The sequence below is a fragment of the Podarcis pityusensis genome, assembly GCF_964106645.2.
Source record: "Podarcis pityusensis genome assembly, chromosome: Z".
NCBI lineage: Eukaryota > Metazoa > Chordata > Lepidosauria > Squamata > Lacertidae > Podarcis > Podarcis pityusensis.
The window spans coordinates 30,785,491-30,796,798 of record NC_138044.1 but is presented as its reverse complement, the minus strand read 5'-3'; positions in this window follow the sequence as shown (position 1 = coordinate 30,796,798).

Below are 11,308 nucleotides of genomic sequence, written 5' to 3'. Positions count from 1 at the left end.
TGCGGCTCTAATAGAAATCTCATTAGAATACATACATGTTGCAGTGTGTTCAGATGCAAGAAAATTGGGAACTAAATGAATTACGGAGGGTGACAGGACTTGAGGAACCTAGGCAGCTTTTCTAATGAAGATTGTTACAAAAACACCGAAAGTAAAAACTCCTTAATCCATTTGTTAGGGCATGTGTGCAAGACGTCATTCAAAAGACCAAACCTACCATTTTCAAAGTGAGATATCTAGTGATGATGATGATGATTTATACCCCAATCATCTGGCTGGGTGACTTTCAGCAAAATATTAAAAATAATAAAATATCAAACACTAAAAACTTCCCAATACAGGGCTGCCTTCTGACGTCTTCCAAAAGTTGGGTAGTTCTTTATCTCCTTGACATCTGATGGGAGGGCATTTCATAGGGCGCCACTGCTGAGAAGGCCCTCTGCCTGATTCCCAGCAACCTCACTTTTTGCAACCTCCAGAAGATCCTTGGAAGTGAACCTCAGTGTCCAGGCTGAATGATGTGGGTTGTGATACTCCTTCAGGTATCTAGTGAGGGTACCCAACCCAAACACACAACCTGAACTTGATTCACTTTTCAAAACATTGCATAGCATGAACTGTCAAAAGCTGTCAGCGCAGGAGTAAACTGCATGAAAGGACAAGTCCCTACTCCGTAATGGTGATTATCTGCTAACTCTGCTCTCGTGCAGCTAATTCCCTTATTTTCTGAGAAACCACACAAAATAACCTGTAGGGGTGGTCACAATCATGGCTAGCGTGCTAGAAGCCACATGCCAACATACTGACTAGGCATTCATATATCCCATTTCTGTGGGACATTCTGACCCATTATACTGAATGGGAAGCTCTTAATGAAACCACAACTCATGTTTCAGAAATTAATTGTAAACAATAATATCTTTCTGTTGGTTACAATGGTATATCTTGGTGTTGACTTTGAGGGAAATCAAGTGTTTTTATAAGACAACTTTACACCATATAGAAATCCCAAAGCAGTTTAACAATAAATCACTCTTTCCTTGGACCTGAGAATTGTAGTTCTGTGGTGGGAACAGATGTCACCTAACAACTCATAGCACTCCTAACAGTTCCCAATTCTTTGGGGAAAGCCATGCCCTTTAAAAGTGGTATGATACTGCTTTAAATGAATAGTGCAGATGGGGCCTTGCTCTATAAAATATTTATAACATGCTTCTTAAAGAAGAAATTCACAAAGGGTATATAAATAACCAGTACAAAATCATTAAGAATAACCACAATTCAATATTATATTTAAAAACAATCCAGCACAGCAACACAATAAGTCTTCCCAAGCCACCAGGCATGTCAAAAAGTAAGAACAGTATATTTCCAAGGACACAGACTTCAGTTAGGGCTGGGCGATGTCTGGTTTTCAATATTGTGACATATCACCAGCTAAACATTGTGATATATCAATATATCACGATGTCTGAAATAAGGATGGAACTATGTAGAGGCAACGGGACGCAGGTGGCGCTGTGGGTTAAACCACAGAGCCTAGGACTTGCCGATCAGAAGGTTGGCGGTTTGAATTCCTGCGATGGGGTGAGCCCCTGTTGCTTGGTCCCTGCTCCTGCCAACCTAGCAGTTCAAAAGCACGTCAAAGTGCAAGTAGATAAATAGGTACTGCTCTGGCAGGAAGGTAAACGGTGTTTCCATGTGCTGCTCTGGTTCGCCAGAAGCGGCTTAGTCATGCTGGCCACATGACCCAGAAGCTGTACACCGGCTCCCTCGGCCAATAAAGCAAGATGAGCGCTGCAACCCCAGAGTTGGCTACGACTGGACATAATGGTCAGGGGTCCCTTTACCTTTACCTTATGTAGAGGCAAACACTTTCCTCTGTGTTTGAGTCTCCCCCCACCAAAACCAATAATATTTTAAAGTTAATAGAAAAAAAGAGTCATTTCTATAAATTATTGATCAATGGAGATTAATAAAACACATTTCCAAATGAAACTTTTACCAATTTATTATTTCCCCTCTTCTGGTCTGTTTCAAGCTATGCCGCTAGGGGGTATCAAAATATTTTTTGTGGGAAAAGAAAGCCTGTTTAGTAAGTATTTTCATTGCATGTCTGCTCTTCTAACAAGTAAAGTTGAAATCATGCTACTAAATGTTATTCTTCCTTCCTTTCCTCCTCCCAAACCAAACCATTTCATCCTTTGTTTCCCATGCCATCAGCAATTTATACATTTTAAAAATTAATTTCTCATCGTATTCACATAAACCTACTTCAAAGTTTGACTTTTGCTCTGTAAATCTATTCTTTAAATCCTTTTTATAGATTTTGTTTAATTGATGTTATTGGAACCAGTTACCCACTAAGTTTTGTATTTCGTTGAACTTTCGAAGCTTACATTCATTATCCTGAAAACTCAATAAATCTCTATAGCCCATAAACATCTGGTTGGACATTGTGAGAACACGATGCTAGCCTAGATGGGCCACTAGCCTGGTCCGGAAGCTTCTTCTTATGTTCTGAGAAAGTCAGTAATGGAAAAGTATGACAAAAGTTTGCATTTCCTAAAGAAAGATCAGAAATCAATACAGAAATGGCTTATAACCAGAGTATCTGAAGGACCATATTCTCCAATACAAATCCTACTCATGTATTCATATCCACAGCATAGTCTCTGACAGGGTCTTCTCAATGATTGTGCCCCATTTCAAAGTGTTCTGCCTGGCATCCACACTTTTAATTTTCTTTTTTTAAGAACCACACACCTGCCTTTCCCCTTAAATCATGTGGATGTCTTTTGTTATCATTTCTGCTTCCTTTTGTTATGCCTCTGTTTTTATTGGTTTACCAGTTTTGAAATACATTGTATTAAATTGAGGGTTGGGGTGTTAATTAAAAAATCAAGTTGCCTTGAACGTGGAAAGTGGAAAAGTAGGTAGAAGTGTGTAGAACAAACACTCAAGTTAATAAAGCAAGCTGAAAAATCTGCAGCATGGACTCACTTCTCCTAAGCTGGAGGTGCACTGGGTGTTAATTTGTTTCAAATCTCTGCATATAGTTTGCATCTCATAGAATTTTTAAAAAATATTATTTGTCAAGTGGGACCTCTAGCAAAATGCTGCAGTGTGAAGTGCCTTCCCAAATTGGTCTGTTTTATGTCTGCAGTTTTTAATCCTTGCTGGCCTTTTAAAATCATTTTTAACACTGTTTTATGATTGGTTTTCTGTTCTATTTTATTTACCGTACGTACACTGCTCAGGGATTCCCTACAGTGTAGAGCAGTTTATAATTGTCTTATACAAGTGAGTGAGAGAGTAAATAAAAAGTGCTCCTGTTCCGGGTGCCAGTCAGCCATGCGTTTTTCCATGATGCTCCATTTCATACTACCAGGTTTTGAGATCACTACCATCACCTCTTGCAATAGCCTGAGCATCCTCAATCCTCACGGAACTGTTTTTGCTTCTTCCAATACCCTTGTCCCACCCTAATTTCCCCTCTTGGTATGATTTGTCCTTCTGCAAATCTTGGGGTTCCTCTCCATGCCTGCTGATATCTCTTTTATGTATGGATTGTGTCATTTAGGGAGAGAGAAGAATTTGCCTTTAGTGTTGTTAAACACCACCTCAATCTGCACAAGATTCCAGGCACTCACCCAGGGTTGTGTTTCCACTGCAAAATCAAGGCACAGTGGAGTTTGCTGTGTCTTAGAAATGTGGTTTGTTCACACACATTTACACTTAAAGCCTTCCACAGAAGGGGCGCAGAACATGACACCCCAAGAGTGTCTCTTGTTACTCCTCTCATGGCTTCAACAAGCTTGGGTCCAAAACAGCAGCCAGCCACGGCCCCCAGCCTCTCAGAACAGCCTCTCCCAGCCAGCATGCATGGAGTTCTGCCCACTTCAGGCTGCAGAAAACAATTCTTCCCCTTCTGCTTCCAGCATCCCCTCTGTCACCCTGGCAACCTCCATTTCAAAAGCCTCCTGCAAAAAGCACTTTTTTTACTATGGTGACATCTTGCCCCCTGTAACCCTGGCTGCCTCCCCCTTTCTTGTCCGATGCTGAATGCCTCACCTTTTGTCAGGATAGTGACTCTGCTATCACCCCTCTAAAGAAGCCTAGCTCCTGAGGAAGCTGGCTTGACTTCAAACCCCATATTTACTAATTTCAGAAAATATGGGGAGAACCTCGCACCCAGGAATTTTAAGGGATCCTTGCCCCCTGCAAACCCACAACAATATATTGGATTAGATGTTAGATAACAAGTTGCATGATTGCTACTGTTCTGTTAGACAGGATTTCTTCCATTTTAAAGTTTTCTATTAAATTTTCATTATATTGCAGACCATTGCACCTATTTTATGACTGCTGTGTTACCTAGTTTTTTGCATGTGTGTTTGTGTGTTTCTCTGTGTGTAAATTACAGACTAGTTGTATTTAATCAATCTTACAAACAGTATTCAAAGCATTTAACAACAGACAAAATATTTTCACAGAATCACAGACTTGTATAGTTGGAAGGGACCATGAGGATCATTTTGTCCAACCCCCTGGAATGCAGGGATCTTTTGCCCAACATGAGGCTCGAACTCACAACCCTAAGAGTCTCATGCTCTACCAAATGAGCCAGGGGTCAGCAAACTTTTTCAAGAGAGGGCCAGTCCACTGTCCCTCAGACCTTGTGGGGGGCTGGACTATATTTTGAAAAAAGAAGAATGAATTCCTATGTCCCACAAATAACCCAGAGATGCATTTTAAATACAGTGGTACCTCGGGTTAAGTACTTAATTCGTTCCGGAGGTCCGTACTTAATCTGAAACTGTACTTAACCTGAAGCACCACTTTAGCTAATGGGGCCTCCTGCTGCCGCTGCACCGCCAGAGCACGATTTCTGTTCTTATCCTGAAGCAAAGTTCTTAACCTGAAGCACTATTTCTGGGTTAGCGGAGTCTGTAACCTGAAGCGTATGTAACCTGAGGTACCAATGTAAAAGGACACATTCTACTCATGTAAAAACACGCTGATTCCCGGACCGTCTGCGGGCTGGATAGCGATTGGGCCGGATCCGGCCCCCGGGCCTTAGTTTGCCTACCCATGATTATTGAGCTATCTAAGCCCAACTTTTCTTGCCCCATTAACATTTGGTGCACTTTCTACAGTCATTAAGGAAACATATGTATCTATCAATATAAGGAAATTGAGAACATGTCTACAATTGTGCAAGTAAGTCCCACTGAACTCCACAGGTTTTACTTCTGAGTAGGCATGCATAGGCTTGCACTGCAAGTCTTGAAGTCCTTTAGCACTATAATGCAACCTCTTTACCCTTTTTAACCTTCACATATTTTATTTCACTTAGCAGCATCTCACATTGTTGTTCAACTGATGTGTGTGTGTGTGTTCTAATCTTTGAAGTATTTAGATCTTTTGAATTATTTTGGGAAGCTTTCTTGACTGCTTTATCTCCCATTTCATTTCCTTTAATACCCGCACAAGCTGAGATCTATACAAAAATGTCATTGTTGCTGTGACATATTACCATATTAGGGACATCAATAATTTCCAAAGCCAGACCCTCTTTGGTGATTGAAATTTCCAGGATGATATCAATGGCACTTAAAAGATCTGGAAAAGTGACAGATTGTAAAGGTTGCACTTTAGCAATCTAATTCAGTGCCATCAGAACGTCAAATAACTCAGCACTGAAACCTGATAAGTAATCTAACAGCCCAACTGCCTGAATTGAAATTTATACATACAGGGTAGGTGAATTGTTCCAAATCCAGGACACACGGACACACACACACACGCACACACACACACACAGAGAGAGAGAGAAGAGAGAGAGAGAGAGAGAGAGAGAGAGAGAGAGAGACTGGTTCACATGTATGTAGATTCAACACTTGGTAATTGCAGTTTTAAGTGTCCAACTCAAGTGTGTGAACGATTCACACATGCAACAGGATGAGCTGCCAGAATAGACTGTACCACTTCAAATGCCAATGGGGAAGTCACTTTTCTGAATACTCTCACTTAAAAACTTTCTGCAAGTATAAAATAACATTCTTGGGACTGGGTTGAGATAGGGCCTTTTCCCTTGCTGTGATAGGTTGTTTTTGTTTTGTTTTTTCTTTGAAGTACAGTAGTTTGGTATTTTAAACTGGAATGGGGAGAGCATACGATATTGGCACACCCCCAGTCCTTCAGTGAGAAGTGGTATGATCCACTTTGTCTCTTAAAGAGTCACAAAGCACTTTCATACAAGGTGTTTGTTGAGGTCTGTGTACACACTAGGGCTGGGCAATATATCAGTATATCATCCAAAACTGGTTTGAAGTCCATATTGCGATATCAGTTTCATAATTTTTGACCTCACAGTATATAGTGAATTGTGTGTGTGTGTGCTATGCAAAAAAACACAATGTGGAGGAAATCTGTGAAGCCAGCCAATGCCTTGACATAGCTCCATCCTTATTTCAGATTTTGTGATTGATACATTGGTATATCATGATGTTTAGCTGGTGATATATCCCGATGTTGAAAACCAGATATCACCAGGCCCTAATACACACCATACATTTGAAGCACACAATTTCCCCCAAATAAACCTGAAAACCATTGCTTAAGGGTGCTTGGAATTGTAGCTTTATAAGGGGTAAAGTATAGCTCCTAAGATTCTTCGGCAGATGCCATGTCCTTTAAATATATGGACTGCACGCAGCCCTAGTTTTAAATGGGTTCAGTTTTCACAGTTGCAAGCTGTCCAGAGTAGGAGGGGGCAGAAATGCATTTGACATAATATATCATTTGGACCAGCTTGCCAGTAGTTTCCAAGGTATTAGAGAAAACCTGCAGTTGACGCTGTAACCTTTTACAATTAAGATACCAGGAAAGTAACTTTAGACCAGGGGTGGGAACATTTGGCCCTCGAGATGTTGCTGAACGTTCATATCCAGCCACTGGCCATTCTTGCTGGCCCTGATGGGAGTTGCAGTTCAGCAACATCTGGAGGGCCAAAGTTCCCCTACTCCTGCTTTAGAACTTGGGACTGGTGCTTTCTCAGTTGTATGACCATCCCCACTCATTTCAATGGGGATTTATTTTGCAGGCAGACCTGCTCCTTCATTCTAGAATGGTTGCTTGAGATGAAGGGTACAATGGCATCCCCCTCCCTCCCAAATACTGGAGTAGCAGCTGAATCTAATCTAGTTTAGGAAGAGGCCTTATACTGAATCAGGCCATTGGTCCTTCTAGTTTATCTGCACTGACTGGCAGCATATCTCCAGGAATTCAAGCACGATAGTCTCCCAGCCTGTTGAGATGCCGGGGATTAAACCTGGGACCTTCATGCAAAGCAGATGCTCTATCACTGAGCTACAGTCCTTTCCCAAATATTGATGATGGAACAAGCATCTTCCATCCAACAACAGCAAGATGAGTTGAGGGTGGAGGGCAGACTGAGTAGAACACACAGCTTTGTCCTCTTAACATTTCACTTTCTAAATCCCCCAAGCATCTACCACCTAAGGTAGTCATCTCACTCTGCATATTTGTAGGACCAAACTAGCCAGCATATTCAGGAAGTTTGGATCAGGGCAAAGACCTTCAGTTTCTGCCTGTGTGTTAAGCATTCAGTATTATATTAGCATTTGTTAACCACAATGGAACTGCCAACATTGGGTGCACATTCTCGTCCTTAACTAGAGTATTATACACTCAATGCTGTAAAATTCTGAGTCACAATGATCTAACTACTTCAAGCTTTATTTTTCAGAGGCCATCAGTTAAAACTAAAGTATGTTCGAGTCTTTTCCCTACTGTCTATAAATACAACACATAAAAAGTCCTTATTACAGAATGCTTTATTAACATCAGCAGACAGTCTTACAGCGTGATCTATGGATGATCGATTTGCCTGAAAGCCACTTTAATATGGAGGAAGAAGATTGTTCTTCTCCAGAAAGAATGACAGCCGGCAATAAATCATCTCTTCCATCATCTTATATAGCAATGAAGTTGGGGGACAACAGATCATAAGGACCTAAATCAGAATATGATCCTATTTTCTTTTTGAAATTGAAAAATGAAAAAAGATCTTTCAACCATTCTTGAGACTACCAAAACTACAAATATAATTATTACAAAGAGCTGAGCCGAAACTTCGCCCAGTTTCCCACCAATGTATTCAGTAGATTAAAAAAAAAAAAGCCTATCTTTTTGACGATTCTTGACTTTCCTTGTGAAAATAGTGGCATATATGTTTCCATTGCCTTCACTCTTGTGCAAATCGCTTTCATTTGCTGTCTGTTTTTGGCACTCCTTCTGATAATGGTCAACAATTCATTTGCATTGTTTTCACTCTGTTATTGTCACTTGCCCTCATTGACATCGTGACACAGTCAAACTTGATCTTCATAGCAATCAATTATCTCATTCACCACATTATCCCCGATTCTGTCCGATCACCCATGTGACTATTCCAGGAAGGAGTAAGCTGTACTATTGGAAGGTGACATCACTGAATATGTACTATCCAAAGAAACCCATAACACCAAATGCCATTTTAAAAAGTAAGGTAAAGGTAAAGGGTAAAGGGACCCCTGACCATTAGGTCCAGTCGTGACCGACTCTGGGGTTGCGGCGCTCATCACGCTTTATTGGCCGAGGGAGCCGGCGTACAGCTTCCGGGTCATGTGGCCAGCATGACTAAGCCGCTTCTGGCGAACCAGAGCAGCGCACGGAAACGCCGTTTACCTTCCACCGGAGCGGTACCTATTTATCTACTTGCACTTTGACGTGCTTTTGAACTGCTAGGTTGGCAGGAGCAGGGACCGAGCAACAGGAGCTCACTCCGTTGCGGGGCTTCGAACCGCCAACCTTCTGATCGGCAAGTCCTAGGCTCTGTGGTTTAACCCACAGCGCCACCTGCGTCCCTTATTTAAAAAAGTAAATCTTCACAAAATTAAAGTGTACACTGAGATAAGCATTTCTAACCCACCAAAACCACTAGTTTCTACTGGAAAATCGCAGTGAGTCAAGGGTAATGAGTGTTGTGCCCTCCAAGTGCTGCTGGTCTCCAGTTCCCATCATCTCTGACCATTGACCAACAACATCTGGAGGGCATTGGGCTGCCAACTCAGCTTAAGTTATTACTCATATGTTGAGCTACGCAGAAGTTGCCAAAGTAAAGCAGCATTCAAGCCATGTTCCCATAGCTCGCCTGATTCTCTCTCAAATATTCCCAGTTCAGTTTAGGAAATAATTTTCTGGGCTATGTCTTAGAACCTAGTTGGAACACCTGGGGAGATGTTCCCTCGTTAAATCTGCAGGAAGGAATACCAGGCTGTTTTGTGACAAAAAGGCACTCCCTACTGTTTTGCTGAAGTTCTATAATAAGCAATATATTTAGGTTCTGTTTAAGGCTTTTTTTAAAAAAAACCACCCTTTTACTAGATTTATCACACTAAAAAGCGTTATTGAGATTTTGATTTTCTTCATATCTTAATGCAATAAAGCCACTTAGCATTGCCTTATCAAGTGCAACTAATTAACAACAAAACAGATATTGTTAGCTATAATCATCCTATGATCAGCTATATGAATGCTGAATTGGCTTTTCCAAGTCTCATTCAATACTCTCACTTTAAGTACCATATAGATTTTCCTGCCTTCAATAGCATCATACAGTTATACAAGTTAATAATGCATATGCATTTGACTGGAAAATTACCTCTTCCTGAAGAACCATCAAACCTGTCTATTGACATTTTATAGAAATTAAAAGTAACACATACTTCTCGGCTAAACGACAAGCTCACCCAACCCATTCCTTTCCATCTGTGAGATGATAGAATGGGTATACATATGCTCACTGTACCATTGTTATTTTTTATCTGTTTTGACATTTATATCCCACTTTTCTATGATAATTCACATTCAATACCACTTACAAAAAAAAATGAAACATGTAAAAAACAGTACTAAAAAACAAACAACACAGTCAGGCATAGAAACTTTCAAAATGAAAGCTTAAATCCTTAGACTGAAACCCTTCCACCCAGCCCAGAGGCATTATGGGAATGACTTCCCAATTTCCAGCACACTACAGCTGCCCCACACCATCAGAAAATTAGGTCAAGGGGCTGGCAGGCTAGATCACACCTGTAGGCTTGCAGTTCAACATTCGTGCCTGAAATATACTCGGAGCCGAGAGTGGATTTCATGCTCTTTATTCAGCTCATAGTGGTGAGGAGGAATGGAAGCTCCCCCAGAATGTGTGCTTTAGATGCATTATTTACACAATGGGCTCCAGGTGATTGGCTAATTCCGGGATTCTCCTATAGGCCAATCAGGTTGCGGATTCACTTCCACCTGGAGCTGGATTGGGGGACTCCTGTGGACCAATCAGACTGCTGCATTCTGGATCCTATTGTTCTAGGACCAATCAGACTGCTGCATTCTGAATCCTATTGTTCTAGGACCAATCAGACTGCTGCATTTTGGATCCTATTCATCTCAGTACATAACAGTGCCTTAGAATTTTGCAATGTCATGTTTGGATCCTGCCTTATACCGAATCAGGCCATTGTTCTAGCTAGCTCAGTATCATCTATAGTGGTGGGCAGCGATGCTTAATGGTTTCAAGCAGGGGGACATTCTCAGTCCTACCGAGAGACACTAAAGGTTGCACCTGGGACCCTCTGCATGCAAAACAGATGCTCTTTACTAGTGAGCTACAGCCCTCTCCACATTTCCTAATAGTACACCAACCAAGCATTTTTACTAGGGCACTTGCTGCTCTGCAAACCTAATGTCACATTGCTATCACAACGGTCACCTTGCGGGGTGATGGAATTCTTGGCACCGATTCCATAGAATGATGGCAGTGGTATAAACTAGCACCATCTATACTTAAAACTGAAGTACAACGATTTCTACTTTTAAAAGTAGACTACCCACCATATGTCACTACTGTCACTTTTGAAAAGCACAGTAAAATAGAGCGATAGTCAAAAAGACCACTGTCAATTAAGCAGAGAATGGCTTTGTCACTGACATTCCAAGTGCATTGCTTCTTCCAGCACATCAGGAAACTGGGTTTCTTAACCATTTCCCCTCTTTAACAACGCTACGTATCCATTGGTCACCTCCCCACCCAGCTCAACTGCTTCCCTGTGCTCTGTTAACAGGGATATTGCTGCCCACTGTGAATAGGAATGTACAAATCTATCGATTCTTGTTTGTTCCAGTTTCCCACTTTTCCAATGTAAAGTTCATTTCTCTGTATTCTATATCATTTTGTGATGAT